This window comes from Salvelinus fontinalis, chromosome 12 (genome assembly GCF_029448725.1).
Source record: "Salvelinus fontinalis isolate EN_2023a chromosome 12, ASM2944872v1, whole genome shotgun sequence".
Lineage (NCBI taxonomy): Eukaryota > Metazoa > Chordata > Actinopteri > Salmoniformes > Salmonidae > Salvelinus > Salvelinus fontinalis.
Genome location: NC_074676.1, coordinates 7,330,929 through 7,342,127, shown reverse-complemented (window position 1 = coordinate 7,342,127; position 11,199 = coordinate 7,330,929).

Sequence of the window (11,199 nt, the reverse complement as noted above, 5' to 3'; positions counted from 1 at the left end):
TTCCTCCAAACACGACAATGGTCATTATGGCCAAATAGTTATATTTTTGTTTCATCAGACCAGAGGACAATTCTCCAAAAAGTACGATCTTTGTCCCCATGTGCAGTTGCAAACCGTAGTCTACCTTTTTTTATGGCGGTTTTGGAGCAGGGGCTTCTTCCTTGCTGAGTGGCCTTTTAGGTTATGTCGATATAGCACTCATTTTACTGTGGATTTAGATACTTTAGTACCTGTTTCCTCCAGCATCTTCACAAGGTCCTTTGCTGTTGTTCTGGGATTGATTTGCACTTTTCGCACCAAAGTATGTTCATCTCTAGGAGACAGAATGCATCTCCTTCCTGAGCGCTATGACGGCTGCGTGGTCCCAATACTTGTGCACTATTGTTTGTACAGATGAACGTGGTACCTTCAGGCGTTTGGAAATTGCTCCCAAGGATGAATCAGACTTGTGGACGTCTACAATTTTTTTTCTGAGGTCTTGGCTGGATTGTTTTGATTTTCTCATGATGTCAAGCAAAGACGCACTGAGTTTGAAGGTATGCCTTGAAATACATCCACAGGTACACCTCCAATTGACTCAAATTATGTCAATTTGCCTATCAGAAGCTTCTAAAGCCATGACATCATTTTCTGGAATGTTCTAAGCTGTTTAAAGGCACAGTCAACTTAGTGTATGTAAACTTCTAAACCACTGGAATTGTGATACAGTGAATTATAAGTGAAATAATCTGTCTGTAAACAATTGTTGGAAAAACTACTTGTGTCATGCACAAAGTAGATGTCCTAACCGACTTGCCAAAACTATAGTTTGTTAACAAGAAATTTGTGGAGTGGTTGAAAAATGAGTTTTAATGTCTCCAACCTAAGTGTATGTAAACTTCTGACTTCAACTGTATATAGCTGGCACTAAAAATGCTTAGTCATAGTTGGTTCCACGCATCCCATGCAGATTGGGGCATCATAAACTACTCTGGGTATATCCGGTCGTTCTGTGCACGGGTTGTTGTCTTCACCCCACCCTGACTCAGTCTCCCAGATGCAAGGTTGATTTTGAGACAATGAGGGATTGTTCTACTCCTAAGCTATCCCTAGTAAAACACATTCTTGTTTTTGTAATGCAGTCTAACTAATTTGTCTTGTCAAACCATCTCTGGTGACCATATGCCCAGATTAGCTGCAGGGAACTAGAGTGTAGACCATAAAAACACAGACACTAGGACAGAAATAAATTATCATTAGTTAAATATTATTTGCGAACCATTAATATGAAATAAATACGTAATTTTTCTCTCACATTCCCCTCTCAAGAAACTCAAGATTGAATAAAAATTCAAGATTGTTAAGTATACATTTAAAACTAACAAAATACATAATTCTGATGCCTGACATTTCATCCATAGTAAACAATCTTCCTCTGGGTTGCTGAGCTTAATACATTCTTTATCAAAACGCAGTCAATTTTCAACATAATAAAACCCATAAAATTAACATCACACACGAGCTTCATTACAACTGAAAGGACAGTCATCACGCTGGCACCACGCACAAAGGTAGGGGTCAGCCTGATAAAAATGTCCACACCGTTTAGAAGCCTTCCTACACCAGTGACATAGACCCCTCTCTGAGCACTTTGTGCACTCAGATAGCTTCACAGTTGAAAGTGGATGACCCATGATAATGTCCCAATTTCAATGTCTCAGGAATAATCTGATTTTGTCAAACAGACTGTCTCACTTGAGCCCCACCACAATGCCTATTATGTCTTGTCTATTTGCCAACCAGTATACCAGCAATATGAGAGACGTTTTGGACTGGATCTCTCTTCATTCTCACTCCACGTGATACAAGTTGCTGGCTGGGACTCAGGTCTCTCGATAGAAGTGGTACAGGACAGGGCTGTATCAAACACCATTTCTTCAGCAGGTTAGAGGGGGTTTTGAGGTCCACAACATTTGGTCAAATTATCCCTTCCATGCATCTACATTAGAGGTCGACCGATTAATCAGGATGGCCGATTAAATTGGGACGATTTCAAGTTTTCATAACAATTGGAAATCGGTAATTTTGGACGCCGATTTTGCCGTAAAAAAAAAAAAAGACGCCTTTATTTAACCAGGTAGGCAAATTGAGAACACGTTCTCATTTACAATTGCGACCTGGCCAAGATAAAGCAAAGCAGTTTGACACATACAACAACACATAGTTCCACATGGAGTAAAACAAACATACAGTCAATAATACAGTGAAAAATAAGTCTATATACAATGTGAGCAAGTGAGGTGAGATAAGGGAGGTGAAGGCAAACAAAATATATATATAAATAAAAATATAAAAAAAGGCCATGGTGGCGAAGTAAATACAATATAGCAAGTAAAAAACACTGGAATGGTTGGTTTGCAGGGGAAGAAAGTGCAAAGTAGAGCTAGAAATAATGGGGTGCAAAGGAGCAAAACAAATAAATACAGTATGGAAAGAGGTAGTTGTTTGGGCTAAATTATAGATGGGCTATGTACAGGTGCAGTAATCTATGAACTGCTCTGACAGCTGGTGCTTAAAGCTAGTGAGGGAGATAAGTGTTTCCAGTTTCAGAGATTTTTGTAGTTCGTTCCAGTCATTGGCAGCAGAGAACTGGAAGGAGAGGCGGCCAAAGGAAGAATTGGTTTTGGGGGTGACCAGAGAGATATACCTGCTGGAGTGCGTGCTACAGGTAGGTGCTGCTATTGTGACCAGCGAGCTGAGATAAGGGGGGACTTTACCTAGCAGGGTTTTGTAGATGACCTGGAGCCAGTGGGTTTGGCGACGAGTATGAAGCGAGGGCCAGCCAACGAGAGTGTACAGGTCGCAGTGGTGGGTAGTATATGGGGCTTTGGTGACAAAACGGATGGCACTGTGATAGACTGCATCCAATTTATTGAGTAGGGTTTTGGAGGCTATTTTGTAAATGACATCACCGGAGTCGAGGATTGGTAGGATGGTCAGTTTTACAAGGGTATGTTTGGCAGCATGAGTGAAGGATGCTTTGTTGCGGAATAGGAAGCCAATTCTAGATTTAACTTTGGATTGGAGATGTTTGATGTGAGTCTGGAAGGAGAGTTTACAGTCTAACCAGACACCTAGGTATTTGTAGTTGTCCACATATTCTAAGTCAGAGCCGTCCAGAGTAGTGATGTTGGACAGGCGGGCAGGTGCAGGCAGCGATCGGTTGAAGAGCATGCATTTAGTTTTACTTGTATTTAAGAGCAATTGGATGCCACGGAAGGAGAGTTGTATGGCATTGAAGCTCGCCTGGAGGGTTGTTAACAGTGTCAAAAGAAGGGCCAGAACGATACAGAATAGTGTCGTCTGCGTAGAGGTGGATCAGAGACTCACCAGCAGCAAGAGCAACATCATTGATGTATACAGAGAAGAGAGTCGGTCCAAGAATTGAACCCTGTGGCACCCCCATAGAGACTGCCAGAGGTCCGGACAACAAACCCTCCGATTTGACACACTGAACTCGATCAGAGAAGTAGTTGGTGAACCAGGCGAGGCAATCATTAGAGAAACCAAGGCTGTCGAGTCTGCCGATGAGGATGTGGTGATTGACAGAGTCAAAAGCCTTGGCCAGGTCAATGAATATGGCTGCACAGTATTGTTTCCTATCGATGGCGGTTAAGATATTGTTTATGACCTTGAGCGTGGCTGAGGTGCACCCATGACCAGCTCTGAAACCAGATTGCATAGCGGAGAAGGTATGGTGGGATTCGAAATGGTCGGTAATCTGTTTGTTGACTTGGCTTTCGAAGACCTTAGAAAGACAGGGTAGGATAGATATAGGTCTGTAGCTGTTTGGGTCAAGAGTGTCCCCCCCTTTAAAGAGGGGGATAACCGCAGCTGCTTTCCAATCTTTGGGAATCTCAGACGACACGAAAGAGAGGTTGAAAAGGCTAGTAATAGGGGTGGCAACAATTTCAGCGGATAGTTTTAGAAAGAAAGGGTCCAGATTATCTAGCCCGGCTGATTTGTAAGCGTCCAGATTTTGTAGCTCTTTCAGAACATCAGCTGACTGTATTTGGGAGAAAGAGAAATGGGGAAGGCGTGGGCGAGTAGCAGAGGGGAGGGCAGTGCTGTTGACCGGGGTAGGGGTAGCCAGGTGGAAAGCATGGCCAGCCGTAGAAAAATGCAAAATGCAATGAAATTCTCAATTATAGTGGATTTGTCTGTGGTGACAGTGTTTCCTATCTTCAGTGCAGTTGGAAGCTGGGAGGAGGTGTTCTTATTCTCCTTGGACTTTACAGTGTCCCAGAACTTTTTTGAGTTTGTGTTGCAGGAAGCAAATTTCTGCTTTTAAAAAGCTAGCCTTGGCTTTTCTAACTGCCTGTGTATATTGGTTTCTAGCTTCCCTGAAAAGTTGCATATCACGGGGGCTGTTCGATGCTAATGCAGAACGCCATAGGATGTTTTTCTGTTGGTTAAGGGCAGTCAGGTCAGGAGAGAACCAAGGGCTATATCTGTTCCTGGTTCTAAATTTCTTGAATGGGGCATGCTTATTCAAGATGGTGAGGAAGGCATTTAAAAAAAATATCCAGGCATCCTCTACTGACGGGATGAGATCAATATCCTTCCAGGTTACCTCGGCCAGGTCTATTAGAAAGGCCTGCTCGCTGAAGTGTTTCAGGGAGCGTTTGACAGTGATGAGTGGAGGTCGTTTGACCCCTGACCCAGAGCACAGCTGGGGGCAGAGGGTGGTCTATAGCAGGCGGCAACGGTGAGAGACTTGTTTTTAGAGAGGTGGATTTTTAAAAGTAGAAGTTCAAATTGTTTGGGAACAGACCTGGAAAGTAAAACAGAACTCTGCAGGCAATCTTTGCAGTAGATTGCAACACCGCCCCCTTTGGCCGTTCTATCTTGTCTGAAAATCTTGTAGTTAGGGATGAAAATGTCAGAATTTTTGGTGGTCTTCCTAAGCCAGGATTCAGACACGGCTAAAACATCTGGGTTGGCAGATTGTGCTAAAGCAGTGAACAAAACAAACTTAGGGAGGAGGCTTCTAATGTTAACATGTATGAAACCAAGGCTATTACGGTTACAGAAGTCATCAAAAGAGAGCGCCTGGGGAATAGGAGTGGAGCTAGGTACTGCAGGGCCTGGATTCACCTCTACATCACCAGAGGAACAGAGGAGGAGTAGGATAAGGGTACGGCTAAAAGCTATGAGAATTGGTCGTCTAGAACGTCTAGAACAGAGAGTAAAAGGAAGTTTCTGGGGGCGATAAAATAGCTTCAAGGATTAATGTACAGACAGAGGTATGGTAGGATGTGAATACAGTGGAGGTAAACCTAGGTATTGAGTGATGATGAGAGAGATATTGTCTCTAGAAACATCATTGAAACCAGGTGATGTCATCGCATATGTGGGTGGTGGAACTGAAAAGTTGGATATGGTATAGTGAGCAGGGCTAGAGGCTCTACAATGAAATAAGCCAATGAACACTAACCAGAACAGCAATGGATAAGGCATATTTACATTAAGGAGAGGCATGCTTAATCGAGTGATCATAAGGGTCCAGTGAGTAGAGGTTGGTTGGGGTCACGGCGATCCAGACAGCTGGCCGGGTAGCTGGCTATCGGTAGCAAGATAGCATAGGATGGAGGTCTATTTTTAGTCCCCTCGTGCATTTCCGTCGGTAGATTAGTGGGGTTCCGTGTGGTAGAGGGGATCAATCCAATTGGCAAAATAGATAGTGACCCAAGAAAAAAAAATTGTCCGATATACTTATTCAGATAGCAGCCGATAAGACAGCTAACGATTAGCGGGCCCCAGATGAGCGTTCAGGTAACGTCGCGACGGAGGTGCCAGTTGGATAACCCCCTCGGGCAGATAACGTCGGTAGTCAGTCGTGAAGGCCCGGTGGGGCTCCGCATTTGTAGTAAAAAAACTAAAAAAAAAACTGCTAGCTGCGAAATCAAGGTGTAAACGTCCAGAGCTTGCGGTTGAAATCCGGGGATATTGAGAAAAATAGGTCCGGTATGTTCTGGTCTAAGTCGCGTTGTACAAAAGTGCCGATAGATTATCGAGCTAAAGGAATAGCTGATGACCACAAAACGTGACCAGTAAACCGGCTAACTTCTGGGTAGTTTTCATGTTAGCTTCTGGCTAGTTTCTGGTTAGCTTCTGGTTAGCTTCTGGCTAGCTTCTGGTTAGCTTCTGGTTAGCTTCTGGCTAGCTTCTGGTTAGTTTCTGGCTAGCTTCTGGTTAGCTTCTGGCTAGCTTCAATTGTGAATTTTCAGATTTGAGGTAAACAATACTTTTTTTCTGTAATTGGTGAGGTGGGTTGCAGGAAAGCTTTTTGTAGTTGAGTTCTTGGATAATAAAATATATAAAAGATATGCGAAGAAAGGTGTAAATATATATATATACAGGACACGACAATACGAGGACAAAATGACGTCTGAACTGCTATGCCATCTTGGAAAGTCGCTAGCTAACATTAAACTTATCTTATAAAAAACAATCAATCAATCAATCAATCATATTCACTAGTTATAACTACACATAGTTGATGATATTACTAGTTTATCTAGCTGTCACGACTATCACCGAAGGTGGCCCCCTTCCTGTTCGGGTGGCGCTCGGCGGTCGTCGTCACCGGTCTACTAGCTGCCACCGATCCCTTTTCCCCTTTTCGTTTTGTTTGGTCCAATTGGTTTCACCTGTTCCTTGTTTGGGGTTATTTAACTTTTCTGTGCTACGGATACCAAATACGGGTTCACTTTCCTAAACAACCGCTGAATTGCAGGGCGCCAAATTCAAAAAATATTCCTATAAATATTTATAATCATGCGAAGGTGAAATATACCAAAACACAGCTTAGCTTGTTCTTAATCCACCTATCGTGTCAGATTTTGAAAATATATTTTACAGCGAAAGAAATCCAAGCTTTTGTGAGTGTAGCTTTCAATGCTATAACAGCTTAATCTTATATTAGCTTGGCTAGCTTGGTCATGAAAGTAAGAAAGGCAATCAAATTAATCGCTTACCTTTGATAATCTTCAGGGGGTTCCCACTCACGAGACTCCCAGTTACACAACAAATGTTCTTTTTGTTCGATAAATATTACTTTTATCACAAAAAAACGCCATTTGGGTTGCGCGTTATGATGAAAAAACAAAAGCCATGTTCTAAAAGATATCCAGGTTAGCAGGCAATATTAACCAGGGGAAATTGTGTCACTTCTCTTGCGTTCATTGCACGCAGAGTCAGGGTATATGCAACGGTTTGGGCCGCCTGGCTCATTGCGAACTAATTTGCCAGAATGTTACGTAATTATGACATAACATTGAAGGTTGTGCAATGTAACAGGAATATTTAGACTGATGGATGCCACCCGTTAGATAAAATACGGAACGGTTCCGTATTTCACTGAAAGAATAAATGTTTTGTTTTCGAGATGATAGTTTCCGGATTCGACCATATTAATGACCTAAGGCTCGTATTTCTGTGTGTTATTATGTTATAATTAAGTCTATGATTTGATAGAGCAGTCTGACTAAGCGATGGTGGGCACCAGCAGGCTCGTAAGCATTCATTCAAACAGCACTGTCATGCGTTTTGCCAGCAGCTCTGCTGTTAACATCTTCGGGGTAGGGGGCAGCATTTTCACTTTTGGTTAAATAGCGTACCCAATTTCAACTTCCTTCTACTCATCCCCAGAATATAAGATATGCATATTATTAGTAGATTTGGATAGAAAACACTCTGAAGTTTCTAAAACTTGTATTGAATCAATCTTAAGAATGTTGTTAACTAACGAGCCTCTACCCCGGATCCGGGAGCACCCCCCCCCCCCCACTGATTTGCATCGCTAGCATAGCGTCACAATTAAATAGTAGCATCTAAATATCATTAACTTCTTGAGAATACAGGGGGTGCTGTTTTCGCATTAGCATAATTTCCTCTACAGATTAAACTGCCTCTTATTCAATTATTGCTCTTACTATATGCATATAATTAATACCATTGGATAGAAAACAATCTATAGTTTCTAAAACTGTTTCAATTTTGTCTCTAAGTGAAACAGAAGTCATTTGACAGCACTTTCCCTGACCAAGAAGAAGAATGCAAGATGTGTATGCTCGCTTCAACGCTCTGCCTATATATGGTCACGCCCCCTATGACCCGAAACACACTTCATTCGTCTTCCTCTGGGTGTCAAGAGGACGTCAGAGGACAAATTTTTTGTTTATCTTGTACTGACGTGAAATAAGACCTATTTCTTTGGCGTGACCGACAACGTCCGGTTCTCTGAATCGCGCGATTTGTAGGTGTGATTGTCTTCTGTTTTGCTGCCGTTACGGATGAAAACTATCTCCATCTCGAAGTTTGTTTGATACATGTGACCATATCATCTTAATGTATGTTTTTTCAATATAGTTTAATCAGATTATTTGAATTTTTTCGGGAGTTTTGCCGTGTTCCGTTCTGTGAGTTTTTTTACTCTGGACAGAACCGTGCCAGTCGGCCAGTACCTATGCTAAATGAAGAGGGAAAGTTGCCATTATGAATGGATTGAACGACTCATCAGGACTAAGGACACCTTGATCAACATTCTGATGAAAGATCAGCAATAGTAAGACCCAATTTACGATGTTATTTCATATATCTGTCGTGCATGTGAACTGGTCGGGGGCGCCCAGCTGGTTCTGGCTGGCGTGGCTATGCTAATTTAGCGCTACATTTTGTTTTCGCTATAAAACATTTAATAAATCAGAAATATTGTTTGGATTCATCAGATGTTGGGCTTTCAATATCTGTACGCTGTGTATTTTTTCTGAAATGTTTTAAGACAAGTAATTAGTTATATGACGTTGGTCTCTGTAATTGTTCTGGCTGCGTCGGCACTATTTCAGATTGCAGCTGCAATGTAGAACTGTGATTTATACCTGAAAAATTCACATTTAAAAAAAAAAAACTATGCTATACCATAAATATGTTATCAGACTGTCATCTTATGAACTTGTTTCTTGGTTAGTGGCTATATATATTTTTATTTAGTCGAATTAGTGATAGCTACTGACGCAGGAAAAAACTGTTGGAGTAAAAAAATTGTGTCTTTTGCTAACGTGTTTAGCTAATAGATTTACATGTTGTGTCTTCCCTGTAAAACATTATAAAAATCTGAAATGGTGGCTTTATTCACAGGATCTGTATCTTTCATTAGGTGTCTTGGACTTGTGATCCCTGTTTTACAGGGAAGACAAAATATGTAAATCTATTAGCTAACCACGTTAGCAAAAGACACCACTTTTCTAACTCCATCAGTTTCTTACTCCATCAGGTGCTATCACCAATTCGGCTAAACTAAGATATTGATAGCCACTAACCAAGAAAAAACCTCATCAGATGACAGTCTGATAACATATTTATGGTATAGGATAGGTTTTGTTAAAAAAATGTGCATATTTCAGGTAGATATCATAGTTTACAATTGCACCCACTGTCACAAATGGACTAGAATAAATACATAGAGCAACGTGTTTACCTAATTACTAATCATCAAACATTTCGTAAAAATTCACAGCATACACTAATCGAAAGACACAGATTTTCTAAGTGTCTTACAGCGAAAACACAATAAATCATTATATTAGCATACCACATGTGCAAACATTACCCCAGCATTGATTCTAGCCAAAGAGAGCGATAACGTAAACATCGCCAAAATATATTAATTTTTTCACTAACCTTCTCAGAATTCTTCAGATGACACTCCTGTAACATCATATTACAACATACATATACAGTTTGTTCGAAAATGTGCATATTTAGCCACCAAAATCATGGTTAGACAATGACAAAAGTTGCCCAGCTGGTCAGACAATGTCGTGCGCCATATTAGACAGTGATCTAGTCGTATACATAAATACTCATAAACGTGACTAAAAAATATAGGGTGGACAGCGATTGATAGACAATTTAATTCTTAATACAATCGCTGATTTACATTTTTTAAATTATTCTTACTTTTCAATACAGTTTGCGCCAAGCGAAGCTACGTCTAACAAGATGGCGTCATAAGCGATTAACATTTTTCGACAGAAACACGATTTATCATAATAAATTGTTCCTACTTTGAGCTGTTCTTCCATCAGAATCTTGGTCAAAGAATCCTTTCTTGGGTCTAATCGTCTTTTGGTCGAAAGCTGTCCTCTTGCCATGTGGAAATGCCAACTGCGTTCGGCATGAACTGGAAACCTGCCCGGCGCTTCAAAGTGTCTCAGAAATAAATGTCCCAAAATCGCACTAAACGGATATAAATTGCTATAAAACGGTTTAAATTAACTACCTTATGATGTTTTTAACTCATATAACGAGTAAAAACATGACCTGAGAAATATTACTGGCTACACTAATGCTTGGAAAAAGAACGGGTCGGTGTCCACCGTGCGTCCCGCGCAGCTGGAAAAGAATTCCTACCTACACGTTTTTTTGTTTTATAGTGGCTGTGATTGCGCAATCGATACCATTCAAAGCGTCATCACGTAAAGGCATCCAGGGGAAGACGTAAGCAGTGTCCGTATCCTTATAGCATTCACAGTGGCCTTTAAACTGACTCCAGATCAGGGGCCAAAATGTGTGAAATCTGACTCCATGTCAGGGAAATTGCTGTAGAATGAGTTCTGTTCCACTCAGAGACAAAATTCGGCTAAAAAAAAACGGCTATAGAAACGGCTATAGAAACTAGAGACTGTTTTCTATCCAATAATAGTAATAATATGTATATTGTACGATAAAGTAGGAGAGTAGGAAGCCGTTTAATCTGTAATGCAAATATGCTAATGAGTAAACAGCACCCCCTGTAGTCGCAAGAAGTTTAACATACATCTTGAATAACGTTCCAACCGGAGAATATTCCGGAGTTCCAAATTAAGCAGCAGCAGCTGAAAAGATGAGCTCCTACAAATATTGAAATTTAAATGTTTTTTTAGAGTAAAGTACATCGAAAAAAAAATCAAAAGAAAACTGCAAACTGAATAGGAGACCAAACAAGCAGCAAACAAAGAAGAAAGGCTTTTGAAAAAGTAACAATTTTTTTCATAAAATTATACCGTTTTCTTAGCTAGCTAAGTTGTTTACCTGTTGCTAGGCAGTTGCTAGGGACATTCCTGGAAGAAGCTAGCTAGCTAACAAGGAGTGTCTAGTTGGCAGAAGAGAAGAAGG